Here is a 21,460-nt window from a genome sequence, read left to right as displayed (position 1 = left end):
TACATAATTTACCCAGCTAAAAAATCTTTGAGGACTTCCCCTTGCCTATTCAATTAACATCTTAGCCTGGCATTCAAGGCTGTTCAGTCTGAGCCTAAGCAACTTTATGGGTTTCTCTCCTCTCGTTACTTGCTGTTGAGGTTCCAGCTATACATGCATGTATCCCTTTGTTCAAGGGAGACATGCACCATGCATCCCTTTGTTCAAGCAGATCCTCCATCTGAACTGCCCCTGTGCCCACTGTGGAAATCCATCTGGTTCCTTAAGGACCATCTCAGAGTTGCTTTCATTCTCCCTTTTTAGGCCACTTTTCACATTCTTCTGGGTATTATAGCAATTCTGAGATTTTTCTTAAAATCTTTACCAAGCCAAGAGTGTCAGGAAAACAAGGTCTGTGCCTTCTTTCCTGATTTCATTCAACATACATTATTCAGCACCTTCTGCATGATTGGCCCTCTGCTTTGTGCTAGAGATAGTAAATTATATTAGATAACATGACAGGCACTATTCTAAGAATTTTATGCACGGTAGCTCACATAAGTCTTACAATAACTCTACAAAGTAGGTCTTGTCACACCCATTTTATAGATGAAAAAACAGAGGCTCAGGAAAGCTAGATAAATTGCCAAGATCTGTCATGACAATTCCTAGGTGATCCTATCTACTCTTGCCTCTTCATTCCTTTATTCTTGCATTCACTTATTTCACATAGTTTCACTAAGTGCCCACTGTAAGCCAGGCACTGATGGGGATTCAGTAGTGCACTGGGCTAAGGACTGCCCCCAGAGACATCCTCATTCGAATCTCAGAACCTGTGATTATCACCTTACAGAGCAAAAGAGGTGATTTAATTAAGGCTCCTGAGCAGAAGGTAGCTTGAATTATCCTGGTGAGCTCACTGTCATCACAATGGGTCCTTATGGGAGGAAGGCAGAGGGATCCAAGTCAAAGAGAGATGTGATGATAGAAGCAGAGATTAAAGTGATGCAGTCACAAGCCAAGGAAATCTGGAAGCCACTAGAAGCTTAAAGAGGTAACAAACAGATTCTCTCCTGCAGCCTCTAGAGGGAGAATGGCCCTACTTGACACCTTGATTTTGGCCCAGTGATACTGATTTCAGACTTCTGACCTCTGAACATGTGGCAGAACACATTTTTGTTATTTCAAGCCACCCAACCTGTGATAATTTGTTATGGCAGCCCTAGGAAATTAGTACAAACAATGAGCCAGGCAAATGATCTCTGTGTTCATGGAACAGATAGGACAGATACTAATTTTAAAAACATCGAGAAGGTCATGGAGTATTACAAATGGGTAGTGAGTTTCTATACTAGCAAGCTCACAGCCATGGCTCTCCTACCCTGTAACACATGTGAACCAGCCACAAGGGTGAGATGGCTGGGCAAGGGCTAGAACAGAGTTAGTGTATTGAACAAGCTTGGCAGGAATGTCTCTTGAACACTGCCACTGAAAACATGAATTTATCATGGTATTGCTTTATGAGACTGAAGATTAAAGGATCTAATCCTTATCCTTCTGGCTATTAGCATCTTCATAAATGTTACACAGAGGCTGTTTTAGCTCCTCCCTCACCCCAAAAGAATGCTTCTCTCTTTGGTTAAGATATGCACACACGTTACTGTGGAGGCAGTCCTGTAGCCCCTTATGTTGGTCTGACAAGTCGGTCACCTCCATTACAGTGGTCATGACTGACTAGAGAGCTATTTTTTGTTTTGTTTTGTTATAGGGAGAGAGAGAAAGCTCATGCTTGAGCAATAGAGGGGGGTGGGTGGGGAGGGGGTTAGGGGAGGAACAGACGAAGAGGGAGAGAGAGAATCTTAAGCAGGCTGCTTTTCCAGCATGAAGCCTAATGCAGGGCTCGATCCCATGACCCTGAGATCATGACCTGAGCTGAAATCAAGAGTCAGATGCTTACCTGATTGAGCCACCCAGGTGCCTCTAGAGTGCTGTTTTGAAAAGTTCTGAGGCTATGGCCAGGTTCAGTCAGACACAAGGGCATGACTAATAAGCATTGCCTGCCATGTGTTGTGTATAGCAGCATGGGAACACATTCAGCACACATCTCTGACTATCTTCTAGAGCATTGTTCTCAAACATTGAACTCCCATCAGAATCACCTGGCAAGGGGCTTATTAAAACAGATTGCTGGGCCCCATCCCAAGGGTTTCTGATACTTTAGATTTGGGGTGAAGCCTAGGAATTTGCATTACTCACAAGTTGTCAGGTGATGTTGATGCCGCTGGTCCAGGTACTGCACTTAGCAAACCACTGCTCTAGTGTGCTTCTTAAACTCTAACATGAGTATGAATCATCTGCAGTCTTTGTTAAAAGGTGGATTCTGATGCAGCAGGCCTGGGTGAAGCCCAAGATTCTGTATTTCTTGTTAAGCTCCCAGGCAATGCCCATGTTACACCATGGACTACACATACCTCGAGTGGAAAAGAACTAGAAAAATAGTTCTTGATTGTGGTGGCGTGGCATACTTCTGTGCCACGGACAATTGTGAGGTGTCACAAGTAATTTAGAACTTAATTACTTTCTCTAAAAACAAATTAGGGGAAGATTCATTACTTTCTCTATTTAAAAAAATCTTTAACTTGAGTACTTGTGTAGTATAAGAGAAAGATGCAATTATAGCACATTTCCCAGGAACTGAGTATAGATTCAGAGGCCATATCATCTTTCTCCTTTATCCATTAAAATCTCATTTATTTATACAAATATACAGAGAGTTATAGGAAACCAAGAAGACTTCACACTCCATGCCCTAGGGAAGAACAAGAGAATGCCATCTCTTCACATGGGTGACCCTGTAAGGACTGGAGGGGCTGCCCTTGGAGGAATGTTGGGGGAGGTAGGGACAGGCTGCTCTTCCAAAGGTATCACTTGTTCCCCAGGTTGTTATTGGCCTTAGAGGCATTGGGTGGTGTCTGGAAAGCCGTGTTAAGGGACTGGAGGAGGTGGGGTAGACTTGGTGTGCTTTCTGGGTGGGCCAGGCCCAGCATTCCCACTGAACACAGAGTGGGATCTAGCTGGCTTCATGGCTCAGCCAGAGCAGGGGCATATGGGTTCCTTCTGTCACAGCTCCAATCCAGGTCCAGGAGGATGTAGAGACTTTGGGGCTTCAAAGAAAGAACATGGCATCTTCTGGGATCTTGGCAAAGCAAATCCCTAAGAACACTCCACCCTGGTTGTGCTGCCCTCTCGAGCACAGTGTAGTTGTCTATAGTGCATGCCATGCCTCTGAAGGTCATCTATCATGTGTAGAGCAGAGAAAAGCTATGATCACAAGGCTAGAGGGTTAGGATGCAGTCCTTTGGAAAGGGCATCCCACTTTTTCCCCTTAACCTAAATTACAAGGACATGAATAGTGAGGAAAGAGATAGTAAGCTCTGTAAATAGAAAGGCAAGAGAGAACATGGTAGGGTGACCAATCATCCTGGATCTCCCATGCTGAGGGCTCTGTAAATAGAAAGGCAAGAGAGAACATGGTAGGGTGACCAATCATCCTGGATCTCCCATGCTGAGGGCTTGCCCAGCATGCAGGAATTTCAGTGCAAAATGCTAGAGAGTCTCAGGCAAACTGGGATGGCTGGTCACCCAAGTGTCCAGCATCTTTCTTCTGCCTTCCTCATATTTCATGTTTGGGCACTACATAACCCTGCCCCTTCCCAAACATTCTCAGGAAAGTTCATGTTCTTGGTGCAGTTGTAGAAGATTATCATTGCTTATAGAAAGTTAGCCATTATCATTGCAGCTGTGGGCACTTTTAGGGACACAAGGTATAACCTCCAGTTCCCCCATCTTTCTACATCTCCCAAAAGGAAGAGGAAAAGCATGGAAGAGGAGAGGGATGGGGAGACTTAGAGGAGCTTTGATGTGGGCAGGAAACACACAGTGAGTAGGAAGTTGTGTTTTCAGAGGGGAAGAGAAGGTACCATGCATTTCCCTTCCTCCCTGTGGGTTGCCTTCTGGTTAGCTTTGTAAATTTTTCTTTTTTTCCCCTCTGCTCCATACCTTGCTTGGTATTATGGGCCTATGAAGTGAGCCTGAGGGTGCCTGTTCATCATATGAATAAGCTCTGATCTTTGTGGATAAGCATGGTTGGACAGACAACAGAAAATCACTCACCCAATAACCTGCTGACCTGAGGTCATCAAGGGGAGTGCAAGGCCCACACATCCTCTAAAGATAATTGATCATACTTGAATATTTCAGGAATCCCAGGTTTGGGTTTGTCTCATACGAGTTCATCAACAAAGGGAAATAGCAGAATAGGGACCCCTTTTTTGGGGGCGGGGGTTAATCTTCTTCTTGGGCTGCAGGGCAGAAGAAATAAAACTGAATTCAAATGTAATACTCATGTTTAGAATCCAGATGCTTTAAAAGCTCAAGGTATCCCCCCCCAAAAAAAAAAATCCAAAAAAAAAAAAAAAAAAAGCTCAAGGTAATGTCATGGTCTACAACTTTCTTAGAAACCAAAGAAAAATCTTTGGTCAGAAGTTAGATGGATTGTAGAATGTGTCGAGAGAGAAGAAAATTCTCAGTCTTGTGTTGCAGATGTGAATTTGAGAAACAAATACCTACGTGTACATATTAAACTTAGCTCTAGACCTCCTATATCTACTGAAGACAGGAAACTTAACCTTACCAGTTCAAAGTAAACTCAGTCATTTATGGGTGATTTCCCTTTTTTATTCTCTTTTAAGTAAATACTTAGAAAATCCAGGATATTTTCTCTCCCTTGTTTTATTTCTTTCTTAATGCTAGGTAGACAGGGAGAGACTTCACAGGTTCCAGGGATCTGTGACCTGCTCCTTATCTTTGATCAGTCTTAGTTCTAAGCTAGCATGGACTGTCCATGCCATTTGGCTTGCCTGTTCTTGGTAGTCCTTTGGCAAATGACATCCCACTTCTTCCCCCTAGGTTGAGTTACAAGGACAACATGAAGGGTGGGAAGAGAGATAGTAAGCTCTGTAAATAAATGGGCAAGAGGGAATACAGTAGGGTGATCAGTCATCCTGGTCTGCCCAGGCTGAGTGGACATTGCTGAATCCACTGACTGCCAAAGTGCCGATGTTTCCCTCTAATATTTTATTGCCCTGGACCCTGCAGATTGTTCTGTATCATTCTTGCTCTGTGTAGTCCCCTCACATCCACTGGTCTGCTGTTAAGCACCATCCCAAAGCAACAAGAGCAAGGAGAGTATGTCAGGCAGCATCTTTCTAACCATTCCATACTGCCCTTGTTATTAGCAAGGTATGGTAAGGTGGAGGTACATTTCCCTACTGGCCCCAGAACATGTCTTGATCAGAGGATAGGGGATGCCTCTGCCCTCAGACGACAAATAAAGAACCAGAGTGGCTCTAAGAGAAAAGAAGAAAAGGAGCAGTTTGCTTAGCCTGCTTCTGGTCTGGCCAAAAACAGTCTGGGTCATCCAGACCAGCTCACCAGAGGAGGACTGGTCACATAGGGATCTGGAGCCAGAGCCCCAGCTACTAATGTGTTTTTGGAGATGATTTCAACAACTTCCAGATTATAGAGCAGTAAGAGGAAAAATGGCTTGAAAGTTAGTAGATTTGGATATCTAGCCAAACTGTGACATCCAGAGATCAGCTGAGCTTTCTTCTTCCCCCAGTATCAATTGGTTATTTCTGTTATTTTCCCTTATCTTTCCAGTTATGTTTTGAGGCATTAGTTTATCTCAGCTGTATTGGCATTTCAAAGAAACACTTTTTCCCCATAAGGCAGAAGTTCGTGAAAGGTGATCTTTATATATTCTCTCAGAAGGTTTGATTATTGAAGTCCCCCAAAAATCTCATTAGCAAATGTTTTAATGATGACAATACTAGCCTATTGTCCTTCCCATTAGTTTAGTAATACATAACTGTTTTTCAAAGATATCTTTACTTAGTTCAAAAGACAAAGCTTTTTTTCTTTTTTCTTTTTTTAAAGATTTAGTTATTTATGAGAGAAAGAGAGAAAGAGCATGAGAGCAAGTCATGGGAGGGGCTAAGGGCAAGAATCCCCAAGTAGACCTCCTGCTGAGCATGGAGCATGATTCAGCTCCGTCCCACAACCCATGAAATCATGACCTGAGCCAAAACCAAGAGTTGGACACTTACCTGACTGAGCCACCCAGGAGCCCCAAGACAAAGCTTTTAAATTAAATACATACACATCTTAGTTAAATGGATAGCTTTTTTGATATGGAAATTATAATGTTGGATTATTATAGCAGTAGCTGAAGGAAGCATGTGTTCAAAATTCTCCCAACAGCAATTTAGCCATATGTACAAAGAAGTCTTAAAATTATGTGTTTATGCATATCCTTTGTTTCAATTGCACTTCTAGGAATTTATAGTAACAAATAATTCAAGATACATGCACAAGACTGTACTTCCACTCAGAATGTAGAAAGGTGTAAGAAATATCACTTCCACTCTAACCATGAAAAAACTCTGGGTAATTTATAAAAACAGAATATATCTTGAGCCCAACAGAAATCTGAAGTCACAGGAAAAGCAAGTAAAATGAGTTCCAGGGGGACTAAGCCCTCTTAGAAATGAGGCACATAATCTATTTCATCCTTGGCCAGCAGAGGGAAAATGAGGCTGCCACACAAGTGGTATCAACTAACATTTTAATGCATTCTTTTTTTTTTTTTTTAAAGTAGGCTTCATACCCAATGTGGGGCTTGAACTCATGATCAAGAAATCAATAGTTGCATGCTCTAGGTACTAAGCTAGCCAGAGGTCCCCATTCTAATGAATTTTTAAAGGCCAAGTATGAGTTAGCATATTTGGAATAGCTACGTTTGGAATAGCTAAGAACCATAGACATTAGGAGAGCTCACAGTCATTTCCACAGACCTCCACAGAACACCCAGTGGTGTTCGCTAGAAATACTAAAGGGAGGTCAGGAGACTGGAAAGAACTCACTTTATTAACATAGGCATAGAGGAAGTAGGTAGCCTGCTGCTGAGGAACTAGTATAAAGTCGCACCTGCTTCCCTAAACCTTATATTTTATGACAAAAGTTTTAAGTCACTAGGGGAATGACAGTAAATCCTTTTGCTCATGCTCCAAGCAGAAATCTATCACTTTAGGACAGAGATAGAATCAAGAACCTTCTGTCCCTATAGGAGGGGCAGGATTCCTTCTTAGGCTCAGGATACTGTAAGATACCAAATAATGATCCATATCATCTAGGAAACGGGGAAGGAACTCTCCTACCAGATCAACCACAAAAACAAGGCAAAGTTTGGCTACTATAGACAAGAAGGGAAAGAACATGGAGAAAGCCCTACCCTTGAGACCCAAGTGATCAGCACTTGCTTAAGAAAGAAGCTGAGCCAAAACAAAAGAAGACTCTTCTATCCCCTACTATGAGTGTACCACTAAGTAACAAGCAATAGCAGTTTAGCAAGAATATAGAGAGAGTCAACCTCCATAGGGTATGTGTATCAGAACTAGTAATTTACCAAGAGGGATAATGGAAACATTGGGGAAAACCCATCAGCACCCAGTCCCATTATAAGAACAAAGTAACAGCACAAAATATCTGGAGGAACTTGAAGATGGTAGCATATTTAAGGGGAAGAGCAACAACAAAACCCAAACCCCACAAAATGACTGACTAGACTGATTCAACCCCTAACACCAATGGCCTTGCATAAGAGATGTACTCATTGCTAAACTAAATACTATTCACCCTTATTCCCGATGCTCTTCTACTCATAATGCCCAGAGATCAATTTAAAAATTACAAGAAACACAGAAAAACAAGTTAAACGCACACTTCCCTACCACACACACACACAGTCAAGAGATGACATAATCAGCACAACCAGACTCAAAGCTGATCCATTTGTTGGAATTTTTAAACAGGGACATTATTATTTCTTTTAAACAGGGACTTCAAATATTATTAATATGCTAAAGTCTGAAAAAGTATGATACTAGGGGGAAATTTCGGTATATGTAAATAACTAAGAGTGGAAGGAATGGTAAAAATTAAGGTAAATATAAAATATATTCTTTCTACATTATAATTGTTTAAAAGACAATTGATAAGTTCAAATTCTGAGTAACTTGGAGAAAGCATAGCCCTATGCTCTTTCCCACTGAGATCAGTTGTAAAATCTTGATAGAATGTATGAGTTTCTATTTGAGGACTCTGAAAAATAATTAGCAGGTGGTTTGAAGCACTAGATCATAATTCAAGATATTACCAAGTGTGCAGTTAATTTACCATTTTCTACTCCCTCTGCTATCATCAAGCCTAGACCTAATGCAGCCTAAAACCTGGAAGTGAGAATTGACATGGTCAAAGAGAAATTCAGGAGATACCTTATAGTTATTGCTCATTGAGTAGGAAAGCAACTTGCTGGGATCCCTGGGTGGCGCAGCGGTTTGGCGTCTGCCTTTGGCCCAGGGCGTGATCCTAGAGACCCGGGATCAAATCCCACATCGGGCTCCCAGTGCATGGAGCCTGCTTCTCCTTCTGCCTGTGTCTCTGCCTCTCTCTCTCTCTCTCTCTCTCTCTGTGACTATCATAAATAAATAAAAATTAAAAAAAAAAAGAAAGAAAGCAACTTGCTAATCCACAAAGTGGAGGAAGTCCACATTTAAAATTTTTTCTCCATTCTCTCACACTCCAGCCTTCAAGAAATTCTGTATCAGAGGAAGTAGCAGTAACAAAAGCAGGAACAGAGTCTGGTAAGAGCCAAAAACTCTGAAGGAGAAAAACCAGTCTTTTTAATCAAAGGAGCTAAAATCCAAAATGGGTAGGCTGAATCTGCATTGCCTTTTTTCCCTCTCTGTTCTCCCATAGATTGTGCCAAGTGTGTATTTGGGAAGTGCACAGCAACATGGGGTAAATACAGACCCAGCTATTGAGCCAGGGGACCAAAATAGGGAGGCCTAGGGCACCAGAAGTACCCATGAGGTCACAGAGAGAGATCAGGATATCAAACCCATGAAGTTGTTTATGGAATCATGTGCATATGTGAATCTGACCCTAAGCAATAGAATATAGACTTTGAAAATTGAGAAAAAGGATAGCCCATTACTCAGGTCCCAGACTAGCCATTAGATGATACAGATACAAAAATCATACAAAGGCTTTGAAAGTGTAACACTGGAGCGCCTGAGTGGTTCAGTCAGTTAAGTGCCTTCGGCTCAAGTCATGATCTCTGGGTCCTGGGATTGAGCCCCAAGTCGGACTCCCAGCTCAGTGGGGAATCTGCTTCTCCCTTTCTCTCTCTGCCCATCCCCCCCCCCCCCTGCTCGTGCTTCTCTCTTTCTCTCTCTCAAATAATATTTTTTTAAAAAAAGAAAATGGAACACTGAAATCACAACTCACAGAAGCCTGGTTGGAAATTGTGCCCTGAACAAGACAGTGTTGATTATCTGCAAAAGGTAAAATATCAACATTCTCCATTTGATTTAAACAATACCCAGAATCTCATAATATAATATTTAAAACACCCAATAAAAAGCTCAAATTACTAAACCTATGAAGAACCTGGAAAATGTAAATTTGCATGGAAAAAAATAATCAATAGACAGCAATATCAAGATGACACAGATGCTAAAATTATCTGACAAAGCAGCTATTTAAAAATTATCTGTTTAAAGAAGCTGTTATAAAAATGCCACAACAAGGGTGAATAACTAAAAAGATGGTCTTGGGAAAAAATAAAATATGTATACAAAAAAGTACATTTAGAACTGAAAAACACAATAACTAAAATAAAAAAGCAGACTAGATAGGCTCAGTAGCAGAATGGGGAGAAGAGAACAAATCCATGAAACTGAAGATAAATCAATATAAATGATCTAATCTGAAAAAAACAAAGAGAAAAACATAAATTCAAAAACACAGCCTCAGGCATGTAGAAACAAAATCAAAGGCCTAACAGTTATGTCACTGAAATCTGAGAAGGAGGAGGAGAGTGGGTACAGTACTGAAAAAATATTGGAAGAAATTATGACTAAAAACTTCCCAAATTTGATGCCATGTTCTTCTTGCCTTCATGGACTCTGAGGAGGAATCTCTCACTGCAATTGTTTTCTCCCTATAATCAAGGTGTCAATTTTCTCTTACTGCTTTAAAGATTTTTTTCATTGCCTTTATTTTGCAAAAGTTTGATTGTAATGTGTCTTGGCATGGGTTTCTTTGGGATTCTCCTTTTGCAGTTTGTTCAGATTCTTGAAGCTGTTTCTGTCTTTGCTACATTTGGGGAATTTTCAGCCATTATTCTTTAGGTATTTTTTCAGCTCTGTTCTCTTTTTTTTTAATCTCTTTTTTTTTATCAGGTCTCTTATTAACATTAGATATTTTGTTATAGTTCCACAGGTTCCTGAAGCTTTACTCAAAATATTTTTAGTATATTTTCTTTGTTGTTGTTCCAGTTCATGGATTCTTTCCTTCTTCACCACCCCTGCCCCTGCCACCATTTTGTTGTTGAACCCATACAGAGCTTTCTATTCCAGTTGTGTTTTCAGTTGTAAAAGTTAACATTTTGTTCTTCTTTGCATCCTCTATACCTTTGTTAAGACTTTCTATTTCTTTGCTATGCCTTTTTATTTTTTCACTATTCCTGATTGTACTTGGGGACAATTACCCCTTCATATGATTTTTATGATGGTTGCCTTTAAATCTTTGCCAGATAATTCTCATATCTATGTCAGCTTGGTGTTGGCATCTCTTGATTATCTTTTTTCATTCAGTTTGAGATCCTCCTGGCTTTTCATATTTTTCTATTGAAACTTGGGGAACTTCATACTGTTTATGAAACTTTGAATCTAGTTTATTTAAAACTTAGTTATTGTTCTCTGACACTACTATGGCAGGGGGAGGGTGAAATATACCCATAGCTGACAAGTGGGGTTAGAAATCCAAGTTTCCTACTTGGCCTCTATTGACAGTCAAGAGGAGCCACCTCATTACTGCAAAATGGTGAGTAGGAGTTCTGGGTTTCCCATTAGGTCTCAATTAATATATCCCTGGCTTGAAGGGGTACGACATCCTTTTACTGCACCCAAATGATCTTCACTGACACCACGAGGTAGTGGGCTCATTTCTAGCTTCCAGGAATGAAAGTTGTTCCCTACTTGGACTTCTTTGACACTGACTTGGTGGCAGTACTGGGTCACCTTGTTATAATCTGCGAAGGTGGCACTCTAGCCTCCCCATTCTGTCTTTACTGGTATGAGTGGGGCTAGGGCCACAGTTTTTTCTATGGTGTTTGGAGGAAGTGTAGCAGTACTATCTTAAAGATTCTGTCCTGCTAGGCTGCCTCTTTTCTAGTCCTTTTTCTAGAGAGAATGTACTTTTATTAAGGCTTCTTCTTCTTTTTTTGGGGGGGTTGGTATATGTGCCCACTGCTGCTTCTGTGTTGCTGACTTCTCCAGCTCCAAGTCTGAGACATACAAGGAAAAAGAAAACCCAGCGAATTCACTATCATGTTGTGCCTCAGATCCTGAGGTCCATAGATGGTTTGCATTCTTCTCTGTGTTTCAAAGTCTTCTTATATTTGGTATATCTATAACTTCCATGGCTTTTAGTTGTACTTAGCAGAAAAGATACGATAAAGTATATCTACTCCATCTTCTTTGAAATGTAAGTCCTTCAAAAATATTTAAAGAATTAAAATCATATAAAGTATGTTCTCTGGGGACACCTGGGTGGCTCAGCAGTTGAGCGTCTGCCGTGGCTCAGAGTGCGATCCCTGGAGTCCAGGATGGAGTCCCGCATTGGCTCCCCGCAGGGAGCCTGTTTTTTCCTCTGCCTGTGTCTCTGCCTCTTTCTCCATGTCTCTCATGAATAAATAAATAAAATCTCTAAAAAAATTATGTTCTCTGGATAAAAAATAATTAAACTAGAAATCAAAACCGAAAGCTATCTGGAATATCTCCAAATATGTGGAAATTAAAAGATTCCTCCTAAGTAACTTAGGAAACAAGAGAGAAGTTACAAGAGGAATCAGAAAAAAAACTTGATTGAATAAAAATTAAAACATACGTTAGTCAAACTCTGTTATGTTCATCTAAATCAGTGTAGACAGGGAAATTTTACAGCAGTCAATGCATGAATTAGAAAAAAACTATAAGTCTTAAATCAATAATCTAAGCTGCAACCTCAAAAACTAGAAAGAGTACAGGAAATTAAACCCAAAGCAAACAAAAAGAAGGAAATAATCAAGAGAAGATAATATTAAAAAAAGAAATACAAAAAATAGCAATGGAACTAAATTGTTCCTTTGAAAAGATCAGTAAAACTGGTAAATCTCTAGCAAATCTACTCAAGAGAAAAGAGAAGAACATGAGAGACACCTAACTCAGGGAAACGAACAAGGGGTGGTGGAAAGGGAGGTGGGCAGGGGGCTGAGGTGACTGGGTGACAGGCACTGATGGGGGGCACTTGACGGGATGAGCACTGGGTGTTATGCTATGTGTTGGCAAATCGAACTCCAATAAAAAATATATACAAAAAAAAGAGAAAAGAGAAGACACAAATCATCAACATCCCAAAAAGAGACTAGTGTTATAACTACAGCTTTAAAAATTATTAAGGCCATATTCTGAATAATTTTGTAGCAATAATTTTGGCAACCTGATGGAACCGAAATTTTCACTGAAAAACAAAACCACTAACATTATCCAAGAAAAAGAAATCACCTGATATCCTTAAGGCTATTAAAGATACAGAATTTGTAGTCAAAACATTCCCACAAACAAAACCCCAGTCCCAGGTTAAAAACCTCCTCAAAGAAAATTATTGAGCCAAAGGAGGAATGAATAGTTAACAACTCAGTTGATGAAGCCATCTTTATTCTGATACTAAACCAAAGACATTAAAAGTAAAAAACAAATCAAAACAAAACAAAAACAAAAACCCAGGGAACAACATCCCTCTTGAATATAGATATAAAAAAACCTTGGTAAGATATTAGTATATTTAATCTAATAATATATAAAAAGAATAATATAATATGTCCAAGTTGAGTTTAACCCAAGAATGTAAGGTTGGTTCAAAGTTCAAAAGACTAATAATGTAATTCATTATAACAATGAATTTAAAATTTTTAAAAAACATCTCACTCCATGCCACAAAAATATTTGACAAGATTCAACACCCACTCATGTTAAAAACTCTCAAGAAACAAGGATAAAAGAGAAATTCCTAACACTGGTAAAAGAGCATCTACAAAAAACTACAGCCAGCAGATATTCTCTAAAAGCAATTTCTCTATCACACTCAAATGGTAAGAGTTAATGTTTTCCATCTATGATCAGGAATAGCACAGAGATGTCCACTTGTACCTCTCTTATTCAACATTGTACTAAAGGTCCTAGCTACAAATAAAATAGAAGAAAATACTTTTTCCTATTCTCCAATCAAAAAAGAGTTGAAAGGAAGAAATAATACCACCTTCATTCTTACAAGACATGATTGTTTCCGTGAAAAATGTCAAATAGTCTACTATAAAGCTTCTAGAAAAAAATGAGCTTCTTAAACTTATAGGATATAAGGTCTAAATACAAAATTCAATTGTATTTCTACATATTGGCAACGAACAATTGGAATTGAAATTTAAAATGAAGTAATGCCTTTTACAGTACCACCAAAATCATAAAATAATTCCGTATAATCTAACAAAGTACATGCAAGATCTGTATCCTGAAAACGTATCTTCACTTTAGTATTAGGGTTTTTTGTTTTTAAAATTTATTTATTTTTATTTATTTAAATTCAATTAGCCAACATAAGGTAAATAGTTTCAGGTATAGTGTTTTTAATAGATATAAACCACAAACTAGATAAAATGCCAGTAATAGAGGACCAGATGAATAATGTATGGTTCTTTCAAATAAAGAAATGCTATTCAATCATTTAAAAAGACATTGTAGATCATTATTTATTAAAATGTGTTTTAAATATTTTTTAAGCTTAAAACAGTATTTGTAGCAATTTTTTTGAAACTAACATGTGTGTGTAAGAATGAGCTGTGACAAACATCAAAATTTAAATAACACATATCTCTGAGTGACAGATTGAGTGTTTAAATTCTTACATCTACTTACCTGCTTTTCCTAATTTGTATATATGAACATGTATAGCTAATGTAATTAAAAATAATAAATGTTTTTATACATTAAATTTGGTCTCTATCAGAACTCTTGTATAGTTAAGAAGGAATGTTACAGGGTGATATGCATGTATCATCTTTCTGAATTTCTCTTCACCCTTCCCATCTTCATCAGAGTAGCTCTCTAGATAAATGTGGCCCCAACCTTATCATGTAACTGTACTGAGATTTGGATAGTTCAATTCAACTTTCATCTTTTCAACATTCTATAATCTTAATTACATTTCTATTTCCTTAAAATACTTTCAGATACACTGATATTTTGACATTTATATACAATTTTTCATTTTTTAATTTCCTTTATTTTACCCCTGCTGCATTTGGTGTGATAATAGGACACATGACTAATTCCAAGATTAGTTTTAATCAAACAATAGTTTAAATGATCACATTTCTATTTGCATTTAAAAATATCATTTAAGTATTCACGTCATGTGTATATTTAATTCAAATACTGCTGAGGAACATAATTTCTGTTTTACTTGTACTGTCTGCATTGGAAAAAAATCACTAATTTACATCTTGAATTATTATTATGTTAAAATGTTCCTCAGCAGAAATCAGATCCTGAATTGTCAACAAAGTCTTCCGCCTGATTTTTTTTATGCAAGTCACCTATTCCAACCTCTCTATTAAAGGATTAGCAAAATGAGTACACACTGGTCACTCACTGGATTTGAAAGAGAACTCTGGCCCATAATATGAACTCTAGCATATAATTATGGAATTGAGTAATAACACTGGTAGCTGATACATCTGCAGCATATAGCTTGGCACTTTGGAGAACAAAGTGCTTGGGTTCCGATCCTGGCTTACTGGCCAGGGACCTTGAGTAAGTTACTTCATCTCTCTCGGCCTCTATTTCTTCCTTTGTAAAAGCAGGGTAATGCCAGTACCTTCCTCAGAGGGATGATATGAAGATTAACGAAGTCACTACGTGTCAAGTGCTGAGAATAGTGCCTGGCACTCAATAAAAATATCGTCTATTTTTATTTAATAAACTGGTGGTTTAGGGTAGGATGAGCTCAGTATCTACATGAGATGAACATTGGATTAAAAGATCCTAATTGATCTAATGACATCAACATGACTAATAAAATATACCAACATTTACCTACTGAGTACTGAATTTCATATACCTGTGCTAATCACTGTATCATGGCATGTCCTGGATTAAGGTAATCTTCCAGTAATCATATGGAATAAGTATTAGTGTCTCCATTTCATAAGCATCACAACCTAATGGTAGGACTTCAGATCAAGATTCAGATTTCCAAGGTTTTAATTAGGGCAGTACTACTTATTAGCTACATGAGCTGGGGCAGATCTTTTAAACATTAAAAACTTCAGTTTCGGGATCCCTGGGTGGCGCAGCAGTTTGGCGCCTGCCTTTGGCCCAGGGCGCGATCCTGGAGACCTGGAATCGAATCCCACGTCGGGCTCCCGGTGCATGGAGCCTGCTTCTCCCTCTGCCTGTGTCTCTGCCTCTCTCTCTCTGTGTGACTATCATAAATAAATAAAAATTAAAAAAAAAAAAACTTCAGTTTCATGGAAAACTCTGAACTCTGGGAAACGAACTAGGGGTGGTGGAAGGGGAGGAGGGCGGGGGGTGGGGGTGACTGGGTGGCGGGCACTGAGGTGGGCACTTGATGGGATGAGCACTGGGTGTTATTCTGTACGTTGGCAAATTGAACACCAATAAAAAATAAATTTATAAAAAAATACGTCAGTTTCCCCATCTCTAAAGTAGGGAACTTTTTAAAAAAGATTTTATTTATTTATTCATGAGACACGGAGAGAGAGGCAGAGACAGAGGCAGAAACAGGCTCCTTTCAGGGAGCCCCATGCGGGACTCTATCCCCAGACCCTGGATCACTCCCTGAGCAGAAGGCAGACACTCAACTGCTGAGCCACCCAGGCGTCCCTAAAGTAGGGGGCACTTTAAATATGAAAGGCTTATATCATGTAATTACTGTGAGGATTAATGAGCTACTGCATATTAAGGTCTTAGTGGAAACAGAACGAGTTAGGGGGCCTCAGAGAAAGATGAGATACAGTTTCTGTGACACAAGAGAAGTCATCTTTGGCCCCTGGCTATTTCTCCTGATCCTCAGTGGCCCTATTTGCCCAAGCACACTTCTTGCAGAACTTCCTAGCAAGTGTTAGAAGAAAGAAACGCGAAAACATCAGTAGTTAAGGATTTTAAAGGAACAGAAGGAATACAAAAGCTAACTGCCTCTGCCAGGCCTACCCATATCAGAGACGAGGAGTCAATGGTTAAACTCCCAGGGCCGTTAAAAAAGTAAGATAACTTCAGCAGACTTTCCTGGAGGGAGAGATTCTCTAACTGCCATGTTCAGGGTAGCAGTTCCAAGGGGGCATAAGAAAGAGTGGCCACGACCTGTCCCTGGTACTCATGATTCTATTGCAGAAAGCTGATTTCCAAACTGACAAATGACCCCAACAGGGTTAAGTGTATCCTGGGATGGCTTAGCTACTAGCCATACTGTCAGCCTACCCATCCAACCACCTGCCCTTACGATCCTGAAACCCTCAGAATAACAGCCCTGGAGGCAGCAATGGAGTAAGAAGAAAGACTGACTAATTTGGAAAAAAAAATTATCTTTTCTCTTTTTCTTTTCAGGCAATGCTAAAGAAAATAAAGGGGGCGGGGGTAAGACTGAGCTTGGCTGAGCACCATGCTAACCACTTTATACAGATCATTTATCTAATTTGTTTCTTTTTTATATGCTTTCTAACGCAAAAATTTGTAAGAATAATACAAGGAATCTCTGTATCCCTTTACCTAGATTTGCCAGTTGTTTATATTTTTCTCATTTGTTTCATTATTTTATCACTCGTTCTCATTCCCTCGTTCTTTCTCCGTATATACACTACGTATACAGCTGACCCTTGAACAATGCATGGGTTAAGGGCACCCATCCCCATGCAGTCAAAAATCTGTGTATAACTTTGGACTCCCCCCAGACCTAAATAATAAATAGCCTAGTCTTCACCAGAAGCTTTACCAATAACAGAAGAGTTGATCAACACCTATTTTGCATGTTAGATGTTTTAGATACTGTATTCTTATAATAAAGTAAGCCAGGGAAAAGAAAATGTTATTAAGAAAATCATAAGGAAAAGAAAATACTTTACAGTACTGTGCTGTATTTATTGAAAAAAATCCATGTATAAGTGGGCCTAACCAATTCAAATCCATGTTGTTCAAGGGTCAGCTACAGATTTGTGTATACGCACACACACGCACACGCACATATGCATGTATATAATTATTTTGAACCACTGTAAGATGAAAACATTGTGCCACATAATTCTTAAATATTACAATGTGTATTTCTTAATAACAATGCCATTCTCAGGGCACCTGGGTGGCTCAGTGTTTGAGCGTCTGCCTTTGGCTCAGGTCATGATCCCAGGGTCCTGGGATCAAGTCCCACCTCAGGCTCCCTGCAGGGAGCCTGCTTCTCCCTCTGCCTATGTCTCTGCCTGTCTCTGTGTGTGTCTCTCATGAATGAATGAATGAATAAATGAATCTTTAAAAAAAAAGAACAATGCCATTCTCTTTTTTTTATTGGGGTAAAATATATAGAACATAAAGCTTACCATCTTTACTCTTTGTAAATTCCTTAATTCTGAGAATTAAGTATGTTCACATTGTTGTGCAACTATCACCACTATCCACCTCCAGAACTTCCTCATCATTCCAAAACTGAAACTCTACACATTAAATAACTCTTCATTTCCCACTCCCTCCAGCCCCAATAACCACCATCTAGTTTCAGTCTCTATGAATTTACCTACTCTAGGTACCTTGCATAACATGTGTGGACTCATACAGTATTTTCCTTTTGGAACTGCCTTATTTCACTTAGCATAATGTCTTTAAGGTTGTAGCATGTGTCATAATTTCCTTCCTTTTTGAGGCTGATTAACATTCCATTGTAAGAGTGGACCACATTTGTTTATGCCTTCATCCATTGAGGATACTTGGATTAAGTCCATCTTTTGGCCATTGTGAATGATACCGCCTTAAACATGGGTGCACAAATACCTGTTCACGTCCTTGCTTTCAATTGATTTGACCATACACCCAGAAGTAGAATTGCTATATTATATGGTAATTGTAATTTTTTTCTGAAACCATCAAACGGTTTTCCATATGTTTTGCACCATTTTAAATTCCCACCAGGAGAGCACAAGGGTTTCCAATTTCTCTACAACCTCACCAACACTTACTGTTTTAACAACAGCTAATCTAATGGGTATGAAGTGATATCTCACTGTGGTTTTGATATTCATTACCCTAATAATAATGATGTTGAGCATCTTTTATATGCTTGTTGCCCATTTTTATATTTTCTATGGAGAACCCTATTTAAGCCCTTTGCCAATTTTTAATTGTTTTGTTGTAGAGTTGTAGGGTTTTTTAAAATATATATTTGGATATTAATCCCTTCTTAAATATATGATTTGCAAATATTTTCTCCATTTTGTGGGTTGCTTTTTTACTCTAGTCATAGCGTTTCTTTGTTGCACTGAAGTTTTTAATTTTGATGAAGTCTAATTTATTTTTTCTTTTGTTGCCTGTGCTTTTGGTGTCATATTCTAGAGATCATTGCCAAATACATTTTCACGAGGCTTTTCCCATTTTGTTCTGAGAGTCTTATAATTTTAAGCTATTATATGGTAGGTCTTTAATCCCCTTTGAGTCAATTTAATCCTCTTTGAGTCAATCAATACGCTAGAAGGTAAGGGCCCAAATTCATTTTTTTTCTTAAGTCCAAATTCATTTTTTCTTAAGCATAACACAGGGCTCGAACTCACAACCATGAAATTAAGACCTGGGCTGAGATCAAGAGTCAGATACCTAACCGACTGTCCCCCAACTTCATTCTTTTACATGTGAATATCAAGTTTTCCCAGGATCACTTGTTAAAAGACTACCCTTTCCCCATTGCCCATTCTCCTGGCAGCACCTTGATCTTGGACTTGAAGCCTGTATAACTGTGAGAAAATAAATTTCTGTTGTTTAGGCCACCCAATCTGTGGTATGCAATAAAAAGAGAGAATGACATTGTTCTTTTTTTAAAAAAAAGATTCATTTATTTACTCATTCATTCATGAGAGATACAGAGAAAGGCAGAGACACAGGCAGAGGGAGAAGCAGGCTCCCTGCAGGAAGCCTGATGTGGGACTGGATCCCAGGACCCCGGGATCACGACCTGAGCCAAAGGCAGACGCTCAAACACTGAGCCACCCAGGTACCCTGAGAATGGCATTGTTATTAAGAAATACACATTGTAATATTTAAGAGTTGTGTGGCACAATGTTTTCATCTTACAGTGGTTCAAAATAATTATATACATGCATGTGTGCGTGTGTGTGTGTGTGTATACACAAATCTGTAGCTGACCCTTGAACAACATGGGTTTGAATTGGTTAAGCCCACTTATACATGGATTTTTTCAATAAATACAGCACAGTACTGTATTTTCTTTTCCTTATGATTTTCTTAATAACATTTTCTTTTCCCTGACTTACTTCAAGAATACAGTATCTAAAACATCTAACATGCAAAATAGGTGTTGATCAACTCTTCTGTTATCGGTAAAGCTTCTGGTGAAGACTAGGCTATTTATTATTTAGGTCTGGGGAGGAATCCCAAGTTATACACAGATTTTTGACTGCATGGGGATGGGTGCCCTTAATCCATGCATTCATTGTTCAAGGGTCATAGTGTATACATAGTGTATATATGGAGAGAGAGCGAGGGAATGAGAATAAGGAATAAAATAATGAAACAAATGAGGAAAATGTAAACAACTGGCAAATCCCATCTGTGATGGCAGCCCTAGCAGACTTAACCACATTGGCTACTTATTTAGAATGTTGAATCCGTTGTATTCTTTAGACCAATCTCAATTGTTCATGGCTTATAATCCTTTTAATATACTATACTCCTGGATTCTGTTCACTAGTATTTTGTTGAGAATGTTTACATATATACTCATGATGGATATTAATCTGTAGTTTTCCTTGCTTGTGACATCTTTGTCTGGCTTTGATAGGGTAATGCTGGATTGAAAGAATGAGTTATGAAGTATTCATTCGTCTTATGATTTGGAAGTTTGATGATTGGTGTGAATTCTTCTGTAAATGTCTGATAGAATCAGTGAGACCACCTGGTCCTAAGCTATCTTTGATGGGAGGTTTTTAATTACCAATTCAACCTCAATTATGAATCTACTTATATTTTTCTACTTGTTCTTGACTCAAGTTTGCTAGTTTGAATGTTTCTAGAAATTTATCCACTTTATCTAGGATATCTAATTTGTTGGCATGCAACTGGTCATAGTATTGCCTTATAATACTTTTTATTTTTATAAGCCAGTAGTAATGCCCTCAATCTTATTTCTGATTTTAGTAATTTGAATCTTCTCTATGGCCAGTCTAGCTAGAGGTTTGCCACCTTTGTTGATCTTTTAAAGAGCCAACTTTTGGTTCTGTTGATCCTATTTTCTTTTTATTCTTTATTTAATTTCTTTCTTTTCAAAGATTTTATGTTTCAGTACCTTCTGTGGGCTCAAACCCACAACATCAAGATCAAGAGTCACAGGCTCTACTGATTGAGCCAGCCAGGCACCCCAAATTCCATTCTTTAATTTTTAAAAAACTATTATTTCCTTCCTTCTGCTATTGTAGGGTTAGGTTTACTCTTATTTTTCTAGTTCTTTAAGGTATAAACAGATTATTGATTTACAATCTTTCTTCTTAATAAATCCTTTAAAAAGTATTAAAAGGGGTATCTGGGAAGCTCGGTCAGTTGAATGTCTGGCTCTTGGTTTTGGCTTGGGTCGTGATCTCATGGATCATGGGATCCAGCCCCTCAAGGGGCTCTGTGCTCAGCAGGGAGTTTGCTGAGGGTTCTCTTCCTCTGCCCCTCCTTCCATATACTCATGGGCTGTCTCTCTCTCAAATACAGAAAACTTTTTTTTAAAAAAAAGTATAAAATCTTCCTTCTTTGTTGTAGGAGTTTGCGGCTATGCATGTCCCTCTGAGCAATGCTTTCACTGCATCTATTAAGTTTTGGTATAATGTCTTTTCACTTTCATTCACTCAAAAGTATTTTCTAATTATCCTTGTGATTTCCTTTAGCATTTTAATATGTATAGGATCTATAGTGATGGCTATCTTTCATTTCTGAGATTAATTCATGTCTATTGTTTTTCTTATTTAGTCTGCCTAGATTTTATTGAT

This window comes from Canis lupus, chromosome X, assembly GCF_048164855.1.
Source record: "Canis lupus baileyi chromosome X, mCanLup2.hap1, whole genome shotgun sequence".
NCBI classification, from domain to species: Eukaryota; Metazoa; Chordata; class Mammalia; order Carnivora; family Canidae; genus Canis; species Canis lupus.
The sequence above is the reverse complement of the archived record's forward strand: the minus strand, read 5'-3'. Positions refer to the sequence as shown.